This window comes from Pipra filicauda, unplaced genomic scaffold (genome assembly GCF_003945595.2).
Source record: "Pipra filicauda isolate LSUMZ 115617 unplaced genomic scaffold, ASM394559v2 scaffold246_size1145428_pilon, whole genome shotgun sequence".
NCBI lineage: Eukaryota > Metazoa > Chordata > Aves > Passeriformes > Pipridae > Pipra > Pipra filicauda.
The window spans coordinates 89,328-100,586 of NW_024104361.1; positions in this window are offsets into that span (position 1 = coordinate 89,328).

Below are 11,259 nucleotides of genomic sequence, written 5' to 3' on the forward strand. Positions count from 1 at the left end.
TAGAAATAGGTGGAGCTGTGATTCTGGCTTGGGTGCTGCCTGCCTGGGCTTTTGGAGAGGCGCTGAACATCTGTGCCTCGCTTGCTTCTCTTAGTGAATTGGGGACAATACTTGGGAGTCACCAAGAGCTCTGGGGTTTTTGTTGGTGTTCCTTTGTCCTGAGCATTTCTCTGCAGTCTCTCCAGCCCCAGCAAGGCTTGCAGGCAGAATGCAGAACCTAATTATCACAATACTTCAAATAAACCAAAGACAGGAAGAGAATAAAGCAGGTTTAGATCCTCAATCTAAATCTCTGCTTTTCTGAACAGTCCGCTAAGACAAACAAAGCAATATCTGATATTATGCTCCTTGCTAGTTTTTGGTTTTGTTGTTGTTGTTTGTTTTGGTGGTGGTTTGTTGTTTCTTTTTTTTTTTTTTTTTTTTTTTTTTTTAATTTCCTTGTCCTGGTTATTTTTTCTGCTTTTTTTCAAAACTCAGTGTTTTCTGTTTAGCTCTCTGCCTTCACCAAGAATTTCTGAGGAAGCTTTCTGCATTTCCAGGAGCCAGAAGGGACTCATCCAGTTCTTTGGTGTTCCTGCTGGTTTCTAGGGAGAGAGATCTCACGGCGTTATTTCCTACACAGCACACTCTAGCGTCGGGTCCTGCACGTGGTTGTTACATATTTCAATTACTCCATATCGTTGTTGCCTAAATCTTCCTGGGGTCTGTCTTGAATAACGTGCTTTGGTAAGTTAGGAAATGAGGTGTGTTTTAAGGGGTAGGTTTGTGTACAAAGAGAGGAAGAGGAAAAGGAGGGGCAGCTTGGGAGGACGGAGCAGACTGCTGGAGAAGCATGGGAAAATTAAAGCTGAAACTGCTTTGTTGTAGAGAGTGAGCTGGGAAGGTGGGAATTCTCCTTTGATAACAGAAGTAATTTTTTTTTTCTTTACTATTAGTGTCTTGTAAATGTTGTGGTGGCTTGAAATATGAGCTGTCCAGGAAAGCAGAACAGAAGCATGGTTAAACTTTGGGTGGTTTAAATGAAACCGAGAGAGTCTTTGGGAATACCAGAGAGCAATTCTCCTTTAGCAAGGAAATTTGTGGGCTGCACTGAATTTTCAGCCATCCCCAGTTTTCATACACAGTGTTTGCATGGGAATGGTGTCTACCTGACAATCACGAAGTCAACCTGGATGGTTTTGTTTAATAAATTGATTCAAAGAAGTTTAGTAAGTTGATTCAAAAGCTTGACCTTTCCCATTCCCTCAGATTTGAGGAAATTAACTCTTGGCTTCACAGGCCCATAGTGACCAGAGGGAAGGATGAAGGAGGTGGCTGGTGGGAGATACAGCAGTTCTCTGCTCAGCTGCCTTTTCCAGACAGCTGACGTGAAAGTTGGCTTTAAATGGGTGAAGAATGCTGATCTAATTCAATCCCTGTCCTCCTGGCTGGGCTGCTCCTCACAGATGCATCCTTAACTTGATTTTAAAAAAATGCTCCTTGCCTGCTGTTGAAAAGACTGAGGCAACAATGCAAAATTCCAGAGCTATGGATTTTTTTGTGTGTGTGTAATTTTAAAGCACCTTGACAACTGTGAGCTTCCCGGGGTTCATCATCCATGTGCTCCTGCTTTCCATCACCATTCAGCTAGAAACAGAGGTTTGCCTCTATATTTCAAATAACTAGAGGCCATAGAGGCACAGACTTGGGGTGCCTGGCTGGAGCATCGTGCACAGTATGTGCTGTATATGCTGCTGCTGGAACATGATAAAACCCTTTAATTAGCACGGATCCGGAGGAGAAATGCCGAGCAGCTCTCCCTCTGCTGGTGCGGATGTGTCATATCGCAAGACACGAGTTAAGTCCCTGCTCGCTGGAATTAAATCTCTGCTCAGTGCATCCATACAGCACAAGGCTTCCTCCATTGGCCCTTTCCCCTGCCCTCCTTCAAGAAGCCCCTTTGTGCCGGCACAGCTTCCATGGGAATCCCTCCATAGCCCTGAATCTCTGCAGAGATTATCATCTGTTTGTGAGGGACACTCGGGATACGGCTGCTGGTTACAGCTTCACCTGGAAAACCAGCCTTGGAGGTGGGATGAGCTAATTTCCTCTCGATGGGGAAAAAAACCCAGTGTTTAAGGTCTAAAAAACATTTAGCTAAAAGTTGATTTGCAGATTTGTGTTCCTAAAGCCCTTTTGTTCACTAGGACCTCCCAGAGTTCCTGACATTTCTGCACCAGCTGATCATTCAAAGGTTCTTGTATGGGTTCAGGAATTGTTTTTTGATAAGAAATACTGTGGGTGTTCCACCACAGGGAGCAGGTGCTCCCACTCATGGGGATCCTGTGGGCTCTGCTGGGCCAGGGAGATCAGCCTGACCCCAAGGACATGAGTGGCATGTGAAGTTGCTTTGGGTTGACATCCTCATTTGATGACTGTGCCTTTTTGGAGAGGGAGGGCAGTGCTACTGTTTATGATGTCAAATTGACTTTCAGTCCATTGTGCTGCTTAAAACTGATGCAGCTCCATCTCTTTTTGCACTTGGGATAGAAGTACTGCTTGGGAAGTTCAGCTCCTGGCCTGATGGGTGTCTCTGCAGCTCTAAGGGATTACATCTGGCCCCACAGCAGCAGGAAGAGCCCTTGGCAAAGGCAACTGTTAAATCCACTCGAGAAAGTGAGAGCCGTTTCCAACCTGTTTCCAAGATGCTCTTTGAAGGAGGTACTTTTTTTCCATGGAAAGTTTTGTCCTTGATGAAGAGGTGAAAGCCGCCGTCCTGGAAAAGAGCTGATCTGCCTGGGATGTGCACACCAGGGCAACGCCACCTCATCCCCCTGGGCATTGGGTACTGGTTTGCTGATCCCAGCCTCATCCCAGTGCTCAGCCCTGCTTGGACATTTTCTGTGGGTCAGTCCCACGGCCTCTGGGATGGGAGGTTTTGCCTGGGGAAGCACAAGGAGCTCCTGGCACCGGCTGAGCATCTCTTGCCACAGTGCTCCCAGGGATGCTCAGGGACTGTGCAGTGGGATCCGTGCAGGGCTGATCCCTTGGCTGGAGCAAAGCAGGAGCAGCACCATCAATTCCAGCTAGAGGCTACAGCTTCCTGGGTGAAAATAAGCATAGCAACTCCCAGAGGGGTTTGGAGGGTGCTGGGCAAACAGAATGGGGTGTCAGATGAGGAAGGAGTTCTCTGAGGTCCCTGGAGCTACGTGCAGGCACTGGCAGAGCTGCTGAGCTGCTGTGGACTATTGGTTCTTGGAGACATCTGTGTGCAGGACTCGGAAGTTTCTGTGTTTTTTCAAACATAACTGGGTTTTGCTGGCTGGGACAGCTGACTGCTCCCCATCTCTCCCAGGGTGGGTATTGTGTGCTCTTGGGTGCTGTGCAGCACACTCCTTGGCTGGGATGGGTAAGTACAAATTCAAAGGGCCTCATGCTGGGGCTGGGAAAAGTGGCTATGCCACAGGAGCAGTGCAAACCGTGCCTGAAGCTTGGCTCCAGGCTGTGATGAGTCAGGGAACATGGTCCTCTGGAGGGATGGCCAAATCCACGGCAGAAGGGGAGAAGATGCAGGTAAGGAACTTCAGTGTGAGTTCTGAAAGCCTTGATCTTTCCTATCACAAGCCTGTAGGAGGTGACCCTCAACCCCAGACCGCTGCTGCTGGTGCTCATGGTGAGTTTGGCAGCCCTCACACTGGAATCAGGCACGTGCAGTGCTGCTGTTGGGATGTGCCTTTGCCTCTCTTGGGTCTTCTCCTTGCCCTTCTCTTGGTGGTGAGGCACTGTGCAGCTGCAAGTCCTCTTGGCTCATCCAAGGAGCCCTCCCAGGGTCCCTCTCCCTGCACATGGGGCTGGGAAGCATGTGGGCACAGCTCTGGGAAGGTCCCTGTCCCAGCAAAGGGGACAGATGCTGGGGCTGTGCTTGTGCTTCCCTCAGCTGAGACCATGGCTCAGGTAGAAGTGGTCCCCAGCTTCCCATAATTTGGCGTTTCCTAAAATAGTGTTGGTTCTTCAGAAAAGGGAGGTGAAATATCCAAAGCCCCCAAGACAGCTCCATGTCTGGGCTTCATTCTGTTCCCAGCCAGCTGTTAGGTTATTTCCATATAAAATGTATTTGTGCTGCAGAAAGCATCTGATCCACCTGAGGAAATGAGCTCTGTCAGGAATACTCTCTGTCTCAGCCCAGGATACGTGTGTGTGTCATGGGGTCATTGCACAGCCCCCATCCCAGGAGCAGGGACAAAGGGACCAGGATGGGTGGGATGTGCTGTTTGAGCATCCCACGGGAAGCAGCCTCATTGCCCGGCAGTGGAAGGAGAGGCTGTCAGTGCCCACGGGGTGCCTGCAGCACCCCTGTCACGCCTCATCCTGCCATCCCGACCCTGGCACCTTGTGAACAGGGCAGGATGTGGTCCACCCCCAGCCTGGTGACAGCAGCGGCGGCACGCCAGCCCCCCACCCCAATTATTGCTGGGTGTCGAAAAAGACATTGAAAAGCAAGGAGAAGAGCTGTGAAGAGGGTCATTTTAGTGGCTCTTTCTCTCTTCTTCCCCCCCCCCTCCCCGAGGAGGAAGTTAGAAAAGCAGAGCCCTCAAAGCCGCATTGAAAGGGTGACAGAGACGGGATAATGCGTAAGACTGAGGGAAGGAATCTCAGAGCACTCGCCACGGTGTTTTAATGATCTGTTAACAATTACCCCTTTCAGGGGAGAACATATGGTAGATGGTTTGCTTTTTTTTAAAAAAAAAAAAAAGGACAAAAAAAGAAAAAAGAAATTACTTCAGAAACTTAAATGATGGTGGAAAATGGTGGGTATTGTGGTGAAGAGCTGGGGGAGGGAGGTGTAGCGCTCGGAGGGAAGGGATGTCAGATGATGAGAGGATGTCAGATAACATGTCCCTGAACACGGGGGCCTTGCTGGAGCCAGAGACCCCCCAGAAATGCCGGTACCCTGGAGCTCCTAAGCATAGCTGGGGCTGGGTCCTGGAGGAGCCATAATAGGATTGAAGAAGTGTAGTAATGAAGGAAAATGATTAGGCTGCTGATTAAACTCAGGAAGCTGCTGGGACCCTTCGTGACATTGGCTGGAGCATCCCCCTCAGCTCGTGCTCAAGACCAGCTTTGTGGGCAGGGATGGTCCTGAGCTCCCCTCCCTGCAGCTGGGGCTGGCAGAGCCATCCAGATGGCTCCAAGGCTCTGGCTACACATGGGCAGTGAGTGCTTGGAGGTTTTCCTGCTGTTACCTGCCTTGGGATTGTTGCCTTTCTCCCACTGAAACCTTTTGGCATGAGTTTAGATTGTGGTTCACCAAAATCACATGTACAGGTTGATGGTAGCTTGTCTTGCAGAGCTGGGCTGCAGCTAAAATTCTGGGTCACAACTGCAGTGCTTTGTGTGAAAATACATCGATTTTTTTTTTTTTTGCAAATACATAATTTCTTATTGAGATACAGAAGTCAGGCTGGCTGCTCACCTTTGCAGGGGTCCTGGCATGAGCTGGCAGGAGGGGCTGTGCTGTTTGTGGGCTTCCCAGGTTCATTATACACCTGGACTCAAGGAAGAAAATGGTCCTGTATGGATATAAACTTGTCTTCTCCTCACCACTGCAGCAGTGCAGGGCAGGAGAAAGCTCCAATTCAAAGGTGAGGAATTTGGCAGATTAAGCCACGTGCTAGATGAAGAGCTGGGAGAGGGTTTGTGCAGATAGGCAGGGATAGCTGGGGAAATCTGGGATGAGGAACCAAGGCTGCCTAGAAGGGACACCAGTGCAAGGTGTGCCAGGAGAGGGGCACAAAAATGTGGGGAGGGGAGCGAGGGCATGGCAAGACTGGGACAGAGGAAGGGATGATGCTTCCTGAGGCTGAAAGAAGGGAGGAGATGAGAAGAGACCAGGCTGGCACAGGACTGGTCAGGGAGGGGATGGAGTGTTGCTGGGATTGGTGTGGGGGCTGCAACCACATTGAACCCTGTGGGATGGTCAGCACAGCACTGTAGGCTGCGAGGTGTGGATGGCACAGCTGAGAATGGCGACAGGAGGATCAGGAACTGGTTACTGGCAAGTACATGAGGCCAGCGGGCAAAATACCCACCCCACAGCTTTGAGTCACATCCCTCCTGGCAGCAGCAGTTTGGCTTGAGCCGTGACCCCTGCACCACGCTGGGCACATCTCCCAGTGGTGGCAGCGACCTGGCACCAACTTCAGCTGGCAAAGAAAGGGTCTAAGCCCCCCCATCTTGCTCTGTCTCATGTTGAAGGCTTCAGTGAAGCTCTGGAGAGGGGTTAGTTTTGTGTGAATCCATCAGGGCACCTCTGCCCTTTTTTCCAGATCAGATGGGGGGATTTCCTTCCAAACTCCTGGCTTTTAGCAACTTTTTTTGCTTCTCAAAAGCCAACTCTCTGGTGCATTCTGCTGTGTTTGAAGGCTGACTGGTGGAACCTCTAAATCAGAGAGAAAAGCATTTTTGGAGGTCAGGAAGCACCATCTGTCTGTTTGATGAGCAACTGGGGATTGACGAGTTTCAGAGAGAGCCAATACGACCAGTGCTTATAAGCTCATCTTGCATCAAAATGCCAGAAGTTAGATTTTTATCCTTATGGGAATGAAGCACTGATCAGGAAGGTGGCAGCCTGAGCTCAGCATATCCATAGTCTGTAACTATTCATTGGTGGCTGAAGGAGAGTTGGTGCAAATGAATAATGAAGCCTTGAGTCTGTGTTGTCCAACTGGTAGCTGAAGACAACCACTGCCAGCTGATGAAGTCTGAGTGCTGGGGAAATCCTGTCAAGAAAACTACCTCCTGTCCAACTGTAGCTGTGGAGACAGTAAGCGTCTGATTACAATTCTTCTTTGAGATTTCCATGCAGGCAGATACACAGCTACGGGCTTGCTTTGGGCCTCTGGAGCTGCTGATGGGCCTCTGGGCTTGAATGCATGTGTTTCATTCAGCCATCAGAGGAATGTAGTGGTGGTGGTGATTCAGCCAGATCTTACCAGAAACTTGGTGTAAAGATTAAAGCACTTGGAAAACCCAAGTGAGGGAGATGTGTAACCCATCCTATCTGCCCAGGCTGTCATCAGGGCAGAAGAGAAACCTTTTTTTCTGGCAGGAGAGACATGCTGGGGCAAGGAACTATTGCCATAAATGGGGAGGAGAGCAAGTCTGGCAGAGCTGGGAATGATGGGAAGAGGCTGGCTCCCAGAGAAGTGAGGACTGTCTTTCTCTGCCTGGGCAGGTGCTTGGAGAGTTGAGTAAATACTTTAATGTACAGGTTTCACAGCACCCACCTGTTGGCATCACAACCCAGTATCCAACTGACCCTTTTCTACTTGGCATTTGTTCCCTGCCTTTACTCTCCATGGTATTTCTGTTCCTTTCCTCTCTTCTATCCGGTGGTAACCCAGGTTTTTGCATTGCTAAATATTGTTGATTCTGACCCAAAATGTCTCAGTGTCAGAACAGCTGTCTGCTCTTTCAGCCTTATGAGGCCATTTCCTGTCAGGCTGTTTTAAGGACACATAAGCGTGGAGAGAGGTTTACTGTAGAGTGGGATTGCACACTGAAAACTCTTGGGCTTTCTATCAGGGCTTCTCCTCCTCTGGTGCAGTGACAGCATCCCTGACTCCAGGGCTTATTTCTCCTTGCACAGAATCACAGAATGGTTTGGACTGGATTGAAATGCTAAAGATCATCTAGTTCCAACCTCCCCTGCCATGGACAGAGATGCCACTCGCTCAACCAGGTTGCTCACAGCCCCATCCAACCTTTGAACACTTCCAGGGATGGGGCAGCCACAGCTTCTCTGAGCAACCTGTGCTAGGGCCTCCCCAACCTCACAGGGAAGAATTCCTTCCCAATATCCCATCTAACCCTGCCCTCTGCCAGTGTGAACCCATTCCCTCTTGTCATGTCATTCCACACCCTTCTCACAAGTCCCTCTCCAGCTCTCTTGGAGCCCCTTAAGGCACTGGAAGGTTCCCCAGAGCCTCCTCTTCTCCAGGTTGAACAACCCCAACTCTCTCAGCCTGTCTCCACAACAGAGGTACTCCAGCCTTTGGAGCATCATCGTGGCCCCAAGGAACATTTTGATGCACGATGAGGTTACAAGTGCTGAGGACTTGTCCCACTGGCTCGATCTGGAACTTCTCACCCCTCAGCTGCCCATCGAAGGGACAGACGGTGCTCAGTTGTGCACAGCTCAACGCTCACCACGTAAGGGACGACTTCCCGAGGAGGCTCTTTGCGCCTCTGCGGGCACTCCTGGCCCCCGCCCGTGGCCGCCTCCCTCCCCGGGGCCGCGCCCGGTCGTGCGCACCGTCAGGCGGCTCCTGGGGACGCGCACCAGCCGCCGCTTGCCAGGGCTCCCCTTCCCTCTCCTGCTTGGTTTGGTGCTTTATATATTTTTGCGCCCCTTCTCCTCTCGCTCTTATAGGAAGAGGCGGGGGCGGGGGGGGTGGGGTGGAGAAGGGAGAAATATTGTTTGAATTCACAAAGGGGGGCATCTGGTGCACCTTGCGCCTGGCATCTGTGCTCCTTGTGTCCCGAGCAGCGCGCTCGCACCGGGGCGAGGGGCAGGAGGGGCCGGCGTGCATCTGTTGGGCGCCACAATAAAGTCACAAAACAGCGGCGCGGGCCCGGCCCCGCCGCGCTGCCCTCTCAGAGGGGGACGCGGGGCTGCGGCTCCCAGGTATTATGCGCCGGGTAGGTAGGGCCGGGGCAGCAGCTGCTCCGCCGACCCGCCCGACATATGGCACCGCAAATCACGGTACCTCCTGAGCAGCCCCGGACGGGGGCAGCGGGGGACGGACGGGGCGGCCCCGGGGCAGGTGCCTCCACCGTGCGCTCGCCGCTGCCTCCTCCGCATCACCGGCCCCGCGGGCGCGCACCGCTGGCCCCGGGTGGGTGGAGAGCGCGGAGCGGCCGGCGGCCCCCCGACCCTACAGTCACCTCCAGGATCGGAAGCGGGCCCAGCCTTATCTGCCCTCCCCTCTCCAGAGCAAACAGCCCCCGGCGGGCGGGCGGGCGGGCTGCGGCCGAGCCCCGGCTCGCCAAACGTCCCCGACGCCTGGCAGGCGAGGGATGCGCCGGGGCCGCTCTGGTTACCATATGTTTTCAATAAAATAAGACAAATAGGGCCGGGAGATAGGGATTGCAGTAAACCTGTTATAAAGCAGCATAAACCAGGCCAATGTAAACGGCAGTAGGGCCCCTCCTGGAAGGGCCGTTGGGTGCCAGCTCTGCGCCGGGCGGCCCGGCCAGGTGTGAGCGGGAGCCCGCCGCGGTGCCCCCGCAGGTTTTTATCAGGTTCGTGGCATTATGGTGCTTGTTATGCTAACTATGAGTAAACATCCCCGATCGGGCTTTGTGGCAACGGGAGGGAGTTATCGGAAAGTGGCGGTGGGAAGGTGATTTAACAATAAAGTTGTCTTGTTTGCCAGCAGGTGATGTCTGCCCCCAGCCCCATGATTAATGCTTCCCAAAGCACTCCACTTTACAATCTCTTGTAATTATTTATTAAACGAAATCTATTTATTATTATTTTAGCAAACAGCGGTACCAGGTGGGGCTTTCTTTTCCTCTTCAGCTTTTGTTTGAAGGACGTTTGAAGTGGGTAGTCTGAGGCTTGGAAACTCGCTCGCCAGATTTTTTTGTCATCCAATTGCACAGGCACAAAAAAACCCCCCCAGACCCTCCGGGCCCTTCCTATTCATCCTCCGCTGCCCTCCGAGCCGCCCCTCGAGAAGGGGCGCCCGGCCCCCCTCGGCACCGCTCCCCCGCCCTCCCAGCGAGGCTGCTCGCCGCCGCACCGCGCTCCTGGAAAGGCAGCGCGCACAGCCCCGCACGGCCTCGCACCGCGCCGGCCAAGGCCACCCCGCGGGGCCGAGGACCGGCCCGGGCTGGGGAAGCTGTCCTCCGCCCCGCCGAGGCCCAATGGGGCCGCTCCGGCCGCTCCCGGCCCCAGGATCCCCGGCCGGGATCCGCCGCACCGCTTTGGTGAAGGAGCGGGGGGACTCCCGCCCCAGCGGGGCTGCTCCCTCCCGGCTGCCCTGCCCGCACCCCCGGGAGCGCCGTGCCGTGCAGGGGGAGCCCGGCCCCACTGCTCCCGGCCCCTCGCCCTCCTCCGGGAAAAGGTGCCCCGGCCCCGGGCCGCTCCCCGCCGCCGGCCTCAGCCGGTGCGCAAAAGTCCCCGGCACGTTTGCGCACCGAGCCCCGTGGCCAGCGCGGCTCCCCCCGGGCCCAGCGCGGGGCCGGAGGCGCGGGGGGGCCCTCAGGCCTCGGGAGGGCCCTTCCTCTACGGGACCCAGCCCTCGTTTCCCCTGGGGGAGCAAAGTCATGAAGCGGGTGGGGGCTGGAGAACGGCGTCCCGTCCCCTCCGGTGCCGGCGCTCGCCGCCCGTAGGGCAGCGCCCGCAGCTCTGCCGGTCGATGCGCGAGGGGAGCGGGGATGTTCCCGGCGCTGCAGGGGCGAGGAGAGGAGTGACGGGAGGCGGCGAGGTCCACTCGCTCCCGTAAGGGGTCAGAGGGGGTGTCTCGGGAGCGCGCCGCGGGGCCAGAGCCGCGGGAAGTGGTTGTGGCTGTGCCGAGGGGAGCGGAGCCGGAACGGGGCCAGGGGGCCCTCACGGCCGGCACCGGCGGGGACCCTGCCTGGCCCGGCCGTGCGTCCCCGGCCACCCCGGGGCAGTGTTGGGTGCTGGGTTGCGCCCTGTCAGCGCCGGGGCCCTGTACCTCGCCCCGACCCCCACCACATCCCTGCGGAACCCGGAGCGTGCGGCCGCCCCGGCTGCGGTGCAGCCCCTCTGCGCGGGGTCGGCGGCTCGGCCCGGGGGAGGTCTGGGGGAGGTCTGGGGGGCGGGGGCCGGCCTGGGGGAGAGGGGGTGGGCAGGGGCGGGGGGCCCCGACGCGGCACTACGCGGCGTGGGAGCCGGCGGGGTCTCGCGTGGCGGGGCCGGGCCGGCGGGCGGTGCCGAGCCCGGCACGCTCCCGTCGAGCTGATAAGATAAAAGCGTGCCAAAGGGTGGGTGCGGGCGGGGGGGCGCACACGCCGCCCGGCCGGGAAATCCCCATTGTCTGCTGGCCCTATATATAGGGGCTTAACGGCAGTCGTGTGCCGACGGCGCAACTTCTCCTGCCCGCACTCGAGGGACCGCGGGAAGGGGGGAGCGGCGCGGGGCGCGCAGCCAGAGCCACTCTCCTGGCCCCGCAGCCTCGGCCGGGCTCAGCAGGCACAGCCGCGGGGGAGAGGGCTCTCCCGGGCCGGCCAGCGCAGGTTTGGCTTCGCAGG